The 9,118-nt window shown below is 39.5% G+C and overlaps 1 pseudogene across 1 annotated transcript; it reads left to right on the forward strand.

Annotated features, from left to right (window-relative positions):
- The first annotated feature begins 867 nt into the window (after positions 1 to 867).
- LOC145574539 (uncharacterized) lies at positions 868 to 7,159 on the forward strand (annotated as a pseudogene). The gene is made up of 5 exons (XR_014098098.1): positions 868 to 1,399; positions 2,356 to 2,473; positions 2,954 to 3,306; positions 4,423 to 4,521; positions 5,175 to 7,159. The product of XR_014098098.1 is annotated as an uncharacterized LOC145574539 (transcript).
- The last annotated feature ends 1,959 nt before the right edge of the window (positions 7,160 to 9,118 follow it).

Genomic DNA, 9,118 nt, shown 5'->3' on the forward strand with positions numbered 1-9,118 from the left:
TTTAATATGATTACTAGTGGAATATTGGAAAAATCTTTTGAATTACATGTTGATAAATTTTTATTACATGTTCATCTTAAAATCACATTGTATATCCTTTTCCTAAATTGATATATTGACTAGACTAGAGCACTGAGCACTAGACATGTATTGATGTACATGAGTCGGGGAGTTTGGGTTAGCACAAAGGTCGATTAGGTACAACATGGGCACTATCCTGTCACAAGCCTAACATGGTATAAAAAGCACGAAGAGAGAAAGTCACCCTAATGTTGTCCAGTTTATTTTTGACTAATTTAGCAGTAATATAAAATTTATTAAGGAGGCCTGTTGGTATGGCATGACACAACACATTTACAGAACCGTGCATGGGCTCCGAATTTAAAAAATTGACACAAGCCTGACATAGCATGACTATTTCTTGGACCGTCTAAGCACGGCCCACTTGAGCACAAAGTACACTAACACGACATGTTGGCCTACAAACACGATACATAAATCTCAAAACAAAGGAAGGAAAGGACCCTAACCCTCCAACACAAAGGCCCAACATAACTAACCAAGAGTCCAAGACACCAAATATCTCCCTTCAACCTCTATTTGTTCAAAAGTCAATAACAAATTAATAATCATTCATTCAATATTCACACTTCTACAGCTTACAAATTTAGGGGTTTATGCAGGGTTTTACTTTACTTTTACTGCTTCTACTCATCTCTAACAACAACACTTCTTCCTCCATTAATGGCGCCTTCTTCTTTCTCTCTCCTCCTCCGTCACCACTACCATTACCACCGCCGTCATTTTCTCTCTCCTCTCATCTGACACTTCTCTCACTCCCCACCATCTCACTCCAACACTACTCATTCCTCGGACCCACCAAAACCCTCCTCTCTTACCTCCCGATTAAGCTTCGTCTTCGACAAAATCGACGAGAAGGAGCGCGGTGAAAAAGATGATGCTCTTCAACGAATTCGAGCTTGGCGGAAATCCAAGAAGAAGCTCAAGCAATCTGATGATGATGGTGGTGGTATGAATAATGTTGGGGATGAGAAATTAGGGTTAGGGTTTAGTGATTCCGGTGTTAATGGGGGTGAAGAAATGAGGGGTTTTGATGTTGCGGAGAGTGGAGGGGTGGAGGAGGTGAAGAAGGTGGGATTGATGAAGAAAGAGATTGAATTGGCGCACCCGTGGCCGGAATGGGTTGCGTTGATGGAGAGATTGGTGCAGCAGAATTACTTTGATCATAGGAGGAAAGATGAAGATCAAAAGATTAGTGTTTGGGTTCGGTTGATGTTTCTGGGTTTGCTGAAGAAGAAGGGTTTGATTTTACTAGGGATTGGAGGACTGTTCATGCTGCTATTGTTAATTTTGGGAAAGATCGTTTCGATATTTTGAGGTAGTTGTTCATTGTTTTACTTGTTCTTGATCATCTTATTACCCTCCCTTTCCCCACCCAATAACTTACAGAGAGGAAATGTTTTGATTTTAGTGCTTGTTGCTTGTTTGATTTCCTATGATTTTTTTTATTATAATAGAAATTTAGAAAAGAAAGAACTTGCATTTTTGTCCTATGTTTTGCTGAGTAGGAATTTAGAGGATTAGTCTTTGTAGTTAGTTGATTACTAGAAATGGTTTTGATGCTATCAGTGGATTATTTAAGAATGGAGAATGGAAACTTGAACAAAATCGGGTTGTTTGATTATAGTGGGAAACTGGGAATTTGGAGTGGAAGGAATAGAGCACAATTTGGTGGAGGGGTGAAATGATTTTGCTTTTGTGAATTGGCTGGCTAAAGAGGGTTTACATTGGTGGAAATGTAGAATAGTTTCATCGATAGTAATAACAATGTGGATTTATATAAGCTCACTGATAAATTGTAAGGGAGGATTGAACTTTAGTTTGTTCAGACTTCAGAGGATTGAGCGTTAATGAGTTTCATTTGTTTTAGAGAGTTGGTTGATAAGATTAGGCGTCAGTTTTCACATAGTTAATGTACTAGATATTTTTTGTGAGTATAAGGTGACAATGTGACAACATTACATTCCCTTGGAACTTTACAATTTTACATTTTTGGGAGGTGAATTAAGTTTTATTGCTCCATGCTGGCGTCAATTTTATTTTTAGAATTCAGACCCTATTTATTTCATGTCAGACTGATAATCCTTCTCAGTATTTGTCTTCTTGTGTAGATTTTGGTCACAGATTTTCTTGCATTGTTCTTTTGGTCATATTTTTAAAATCATCCGTTACGATCTTGCAATGGGTCTTAGCTGGTAGTTTGTTTTATATAGCGATATTATGGACTTCTCCCTTGAGTCATTTTATTCTATTTAAACTGGGAATTAATTTCAGGTCATTTTCGAGACAGGATATTCAATCATTTGTCGGGTTTGGATGTCCCTGTGCAGACAAAAAGGTGGTTTTTTCTGCAAAACTGTTGAGGAAACATGCTCACCTTGATGAAGGAGATGTAAGTGTTGCATCACTTGTAGCTAAGTCATAGCTCTCCATAATTCATTGAATTGACTGCTTTGGGAGGTTTGCAGTTACTTCTCTGATTCTCATATAAACCTTTGGAAGTTGAAGTCAAAGTTTGTATCCAGGATTGATGTCTTTTTCTTTCATTCAACATGTGATTGCCTGATTGGGTACAGGTTTTAAGTTATATTGCTTGATACTTAAAATTGGGTGAATGTTAGTATTTTACCCTCCCCAAACCCTACTGTTGCAAGTTTTAACAGGGCTCTTAATGTATTTCTTTGATCCCTTGACAATATTGATTTTGTTTGTCATATAAGCTGAGAGGCTTGCAAAATGCCATTTTTGGAGTTTACTATGTGCTTTCATCATCAAACTCAAGCTTGATGAGAAGAAGAATATATATTTCACTTATTTATGTGCTTTTTGTCTCTATAGTGTGTTTATATCAATGGTTTTTGTGTGCTTTCAGGTTTGCTGTTCCTGCAATTTGAGAACCAAATGTGAAAGGGCATATTTGGTTACAAATAAGGAAGATGAGGCAAGGATGATTGATGTGATGCGTGTCTTAATAACCTATGGCTTTGATCCTATAAATGGATCAGTTGAAAACAAATCTTTGTTGAAGCACAAATCTGTGAAAGCAGTAGTCCGTAAATTGCTTCATGAGGTTGTCAGGTTAAGTGCAGTGCCGATAGATCCCAATCTCCCTCCTCCGGTGATCAAGAAGCGCCCACCGAAGGTGAAGCAGCCACCACCTCCACCCAAGAGACGAGTGAGACGTGATGACATTGAGATGAAAAAGGGGGACTGGTTATGTCCAAAGTATGTCTCTCTTCACATATAGATTGAAGTCTTTATTGCTTGATTATGTTCTGTGTGTTAAAGGGGTTTTGTTTACTCGCATTGTATGTTTGTATCAGTTTATATATCATTATCTATCCTTGTGTCTTGAACTTGTGAAAATTACTGTCACTTTTGATGATTCTACATCCTACCATGATTTAGTTCTAGGAATGTGGTCTTCAAAAAGTAGACCCTTGCTCTTATATCAATTTCCCTTTGATATTTGGGCATTGCTCTATATATACTCATTTTGCGGTTTGGGTGTTTCAAAAAGTTTGACTCACCTTTACTTTATTTTATTTTGGCAAGCCGCTATTACTACCTTACCCCTTCTTACTCCACACTATGTACTCCGTCTGTTTTTGTTTTTAAATGCATCACTTGAGATTTTACACTATTCATGCATCAGTTCTCAGTACACCTTTTCCCCACTTGCCCACTGTGTTACTTTATCCACTTTTTTGGGAATTGATTTTGGCACACCTCTATGTGAGAACACAGTTTTTTATGCTCTTCTCACATAGGGGTGTGCCAAAATCAATCTCCCACTTTTTTCTTACACCCACCCACCATCTATTTATCTCTCTTAGTTTATCCACCGTTTTATTATACCCACTCATTATTCCAAACTTTCCTAGGAAAAAGTGTATAATGTATGCGTTGAATTTCTGGAATGGAGGTGTAGGTCAGTAGGTGTATATAATTTGTTCTTAAAGCGAGAGAAGTAGAATTTCTTAGATAATGATTTGTTTGTTGGTTGGTTTGGTCAAATTTTGAGAAAAAAGGTAGGGCTAAAAAATGATGAGGGCTTGGGGTAAAAAATGGGTATAGGACTTTTCTGAGGTAAATGATGAATAATTTGGCTATTTGTCTGCTATGTTTTTGGCTGCATGACGCAGTAATTTACAGATAGTTTTTAGAATTGCTTGAATTTCCAATCTTGTAAAGGAGAATCTGAGATTTTGTTGAATTAGACTTAGCATCCTCCACAATGTATATTGTTTTTTACCATAATTCTCTCTCTCTCTCTCTCTCTTTTTTTTTTTTTTTTTTTTTTTTTTTTAATCTGTTAATTCCGGTAGTTGCTGACTGCAGGTGCAATTTCATGAATTTTGCAAAGAATAATGTTTGCCTGCAATGTGATGCGAAGCGTCCCAAGAGGCAGCTGCTGCCAGGAGAATGGGAATGCCCCCAGTGAGTTCCTGCCCTATATTGGCTTTTTGGTTCCTATATTTGATGACTTCTAGTAATAGTGACATGGATTTATTGCTATTGATTTTAATTCTTTTTCTCCCCCTTTACTCCCATGAAGTAATCTGCCTCAAGCTAATGAGACAAGTAATTAGTTTACCATGTTCTGAATCCATCCTCCAGGTTGTCCTCAGCTTAGTCTCCTCCTCCCCTCCATGGGTAGAGGCCCTGTAGTTGTTTAGAGATTTATTACATAAAATTAAATTTATGGTGCTAGAAGCCCAGGAATTCTCTATAAGTCTATATTCCCCCCCCCCCCCCCCCCCCCCCCCCGGCGTATCTCAAAAAGAAAAAAAAAACACTTAATGTTATTGAACATTAGACAGAAAGAATAATGGAATATCCTGTAACAAGATGTCTACAAACTCTATATCAATTCTTGGTTAACAACTTTCAATTTTACTTGTTAAGAGACACCAACTACAGCATCTACAATCTGTATATTTGTTCATTGAAAATTTGTGATCCGATTCTCAGAAGAGTAGTCAATCTTCTGTGCGGAATTGTACCTTTGTCTTCTTATTCCTTGATCCCTTTGAATGTATGTTTATTAGCTCTCTGGCACTGTTGTGTAAACTACAACTATCTGTTGGCAGATGCAACTTTCTGAACTACAGAAGAAATATGACTTGTTTCAACTGTGAACATAAGCGGCCACCTGATGAATACATGGAGAATCAGATGCAAAGCAGGCTGCAGAGACCAGTTACAAGAATGGAAAGAGCTCCGGATAGGGAACAACTTTCCAATGCCTGGAACTTTGACTTTGACTTTGATGAATCAGATGGGGCAGATGTTGCAGCTTTTGAGTATGCAGATGCTCGTGCAATGAATGAAGATCATCATCTGGATAATCCACCGGAAAATGCTAACTTCGATAGGCCTCAGGACAACCAATATGGGTTCAGCAGAACCCCAAGGTGTCAGGAGAAAGAGCCTCCAATGCCTGTGCAAGCAAAACACAGTACTGGCTTTGATGATTTTGATGATGAGGACGATGACATTGATAGCTATGAAGTAGATAATCAAAACAGAAATCAGAACCAGGAAGCTTCACCTCTTCGCTTTTCTGATGTGGAAAATGAAGGCTATTCCGATGCTGAAGAAGATGACATTCCAAGATTTAGCAGACCAAGATCTAGTTCCTATTCCAAGTCATCCAAGTCTTTCAATCAACAAGGATCTGTATCTGATTCAGGGGATGATGATATAGATTTTGATTCAGATGAGGACCTTCCAGTTCACCCTAAGCGGAAATCAAGTCACGTTGCTGATTCTGGTCGTAGAAATAAAGCTTCACGTGGCTCATAAAAAAGAATGAGTTTTGACTCTGATGAAGATGATGATAAGCTTGTTTTTGGGAGCGATGATGATATTGAAGAAAGATTCTCATCTAGACAGCGTAGGGAGAGCCATTATGACTCTGATGAGAGTGACCTTGAACACGGTGAGAATTATAACCAACCCAGAAACCGTAGTGGGTTTAATGGAAGTTTTGTAAAGGGCAATGACTTTGAGCATGACTATGGTAGATCTTCTCGAGGCTCTCGTGGTAGTCACAGGGACTCGTTTGAAAATGTACTTGGGAATTCGAGTATGAGGGGAGGATTCCATGGTAGACAAAGGGTTTCGTTTGAGAGTTCAAGTATGAGGGGAGGCTCTCGTAGACAGAGGGATTCATTTGACGATGAGCGTGGAGGTTCGAGTATGAGGGGAGGCTCTCGTGGTAGACAGAGGGATTCGTTTGACAGTGAACGTGGGGGTTCGAGTATGAGGGGAGGCTCTCGTGGTGGACGGAGGGGTTCGTTTGACATTGAACGTGGGGGTTCGAGTATGAGGGGAGGCCCTGGTGGTAGTCGGAGGGATTCATTTGATAATGAATGTGGGGGTTCAAGAATGAGGGGAGGCTATCGTGATAGTCAGAGGGGCTCATTTGACGATGGACGTGGGCAACATAACATGAGCGGGAGACAGAGGTCTAAAACATCTGCAGGACGTGGAAGACAGAGGTCTAATGAGTCAGATAACGATTGGTCAGATCATGATAGGCCCTCCAGGCCGCGGAGAAATGCTAGATGATAACCCTGAGTGTACATGGATCATCTCTGTTGTTGGTTCCCTCAGTATCTTGAATATGATACTAGAAACAATGGTTTTTTTGATAGATCAGGTTGATGATATTCAGTTCTGACAGAAAATTCAATGCTTTCATATATTCATTGTGTCTGAAATCCTCATCTATTGCAGCATGCTTGTGGGCGCATGTGAGCTAATGCGATAGCATAACTTGGGATAAAAATTAAGGAGTGCACGGTGCACAGGATCCTTGTGTTCATATGTCACACTTCGGGTTGATAAATTGCTCGGCGGAATCATGCTCCAACATACACCTGATAATCTGTGTATCTGTTCCATTTTTTGTGCTGCCTGCAGAGTGTAAATGATTAATAGGTGACTTTAGGCTACAGTCACTACACCCAAAAAAAAAGTGCTCAGCTTCATTAGTTATATTTGATATTCTTCATAGTTACAAGTTTTGCGAAACATTTTCCTATGTTATAAAGCAATGTTAGAATGACAAGCCAAGCAAATTATGTGAGAAACATTAAATTTCTACTATACCCTTTTTTTTTTTTTTTTTTTTTTTTTTTTTTTTGACAAGAAAATTTCTACTACATCGGTCAAACCAAGCATGTTATGTAAGAATGACAAGCCAAGCAGATTACGTGGGAATTAAAAGTTGGTCAAACCTATTAAAATCATGATAATTTCGAAACCTGATAATAGATTTGTGAAAACCAATTTTTGATTTTTTTGGCTTTGCATATAATTTACTTTATTTATTGATTGATTGCATATAATTTTCAACATTTATTGCCCTCGCCTCTTTTAACTGTGAGCGGCTCTTTCTTTTATTCGAATCATGTGGCTTATTATGCCACTTATTACACAAGATACAAATAGAACCAATTCCCTAATAGAGTTTCATTTCGGGAAGGAAATGGGGCACATCAAAGGCACAAGGGACCGCAATTTGATTCAAACATATCCTACTTTGGGCAAATTTGACAATATCCTATGCTAGACGTGCAATTGAGCATTCATCGGTTTTCATTTCATATACTCTAATGCAATCAAGATTAATGGACCTCTAAATGACCCCAACTCTTGCACACACCCTTCTAAAAGAACTTTTACTCATCACTCAAGAGTCAAGTAAGCAAAACATATAAGCATCATCATTTCAGTCTAATCTTTGGGCTTTTTTTTTTCTTTTTTTTTCCATTTTTTTCATTTTTTAACTAGAAAGCAGGAATAATTACAATGTTAAGGCTAAGCTAAGCATAGGAAAACATAACTATACATCTAAATAAGGGGGGAAGAGAAGTATTCACAAAATAAGAGATTTGGATTTAGGGTATTGGATTTCAAGGGAGCAATTTTGGATTCAAAGGATTTGGATGTTAGGGGAAACGAACAAACAACATGCAAATTCAATACCATCACAAGAACACACATGAACCAACATATGAACCAATGACTCGTATGAAAGACTCCCCCCTCCCCCCTCCCTCGCGCCCCCCAAGATATCATAAACATTGTCCTCAATGTTAAAACAATATAAGCACAAAGAAAGGGGAGGAAGAATACTAACTCAATGGCTCGGGCCTCCTAGGGAGCTTGAGCCCCCGGGGTACATATGCCGGTAGACATTCCGGATTTCACCCAATTCCGATCGAAGGCCCTCGAAGCTTGTCCTCATATTGTCGTAGGAGGACCTCATGTCTTCGTGAGATTTTCTCATAGTCTCAAACTCGGTGGACATGCGGGTGAAACCCGCATTCATGAGTTGCATTTGTTGCTCGAATGAAAGGTATGGGTTGTCCTCACCCACATCTTGACCTTGGTACCCTTGTTGGTATCCATGGTGCTGTTGTTGATGGAATTGCTGTTGTTAGAATTGTTGTTGTTGGTGCTCTTGCTCTTCTCTTTCTTCTCCCTCTGCCCCGGAAGCCCATGGAAAGTCCTTTGCAAAGACCCAATTACTCTCGTCATAAATGACGGTCTTCTCGGGATCAGGGAGGTAGGCGTATGGTCGCCTACTTACTAACCAAAGGAAGGGCTGGGGTCCTTGTACGTCCTTAAGCCATTTCATTGTTCGTAAGGACTGCATGCCCAACTGGGTCAGCCCAGGACAAACCTCGACATCTGAAAAATCAAGATCGAGAAAAGCATCAATTATGGTGATCATGCCACCTATGGTGATGTTACCGGAACCCGTGGCAACATCCTCAAGGTGGTCCACAAACCAAGCCCCAACATCTAAGGCCGAGTTTCCCTTGCTCAAGTGCCAAAGGAAGTAAAGCTCCCTAGTTGACACTAGCCCTGAGCTGTCACCTCTAGCAAACATCATGTTTGCTATGGTGCGCTGTGAAAGTCTAAAAGCGGGGTGAATAAGGGCCGTGGCCTTATCGGACCTAGGGTTATACTCGAATAGGCCCGTAAGTCGTCTCCAAAAGTCCCCCGCATCATAGTTACG

The sequence above is a fragment of the Chenopodium album genome, chromosome 13, assembly GCF_948465745.1.
Source record: "Chenopodium album chromosome 13, dcCheAlbu1.1, whole genome shotgun sequence".
In the NCBI taxonomy this organism is placed as follows: Eukaryota; Viridiplantae; Streptophyta; class Magnoliopsida; order Caryophyllales; family Amaranthaceae; genus Chenopodium; species Chenopodium album.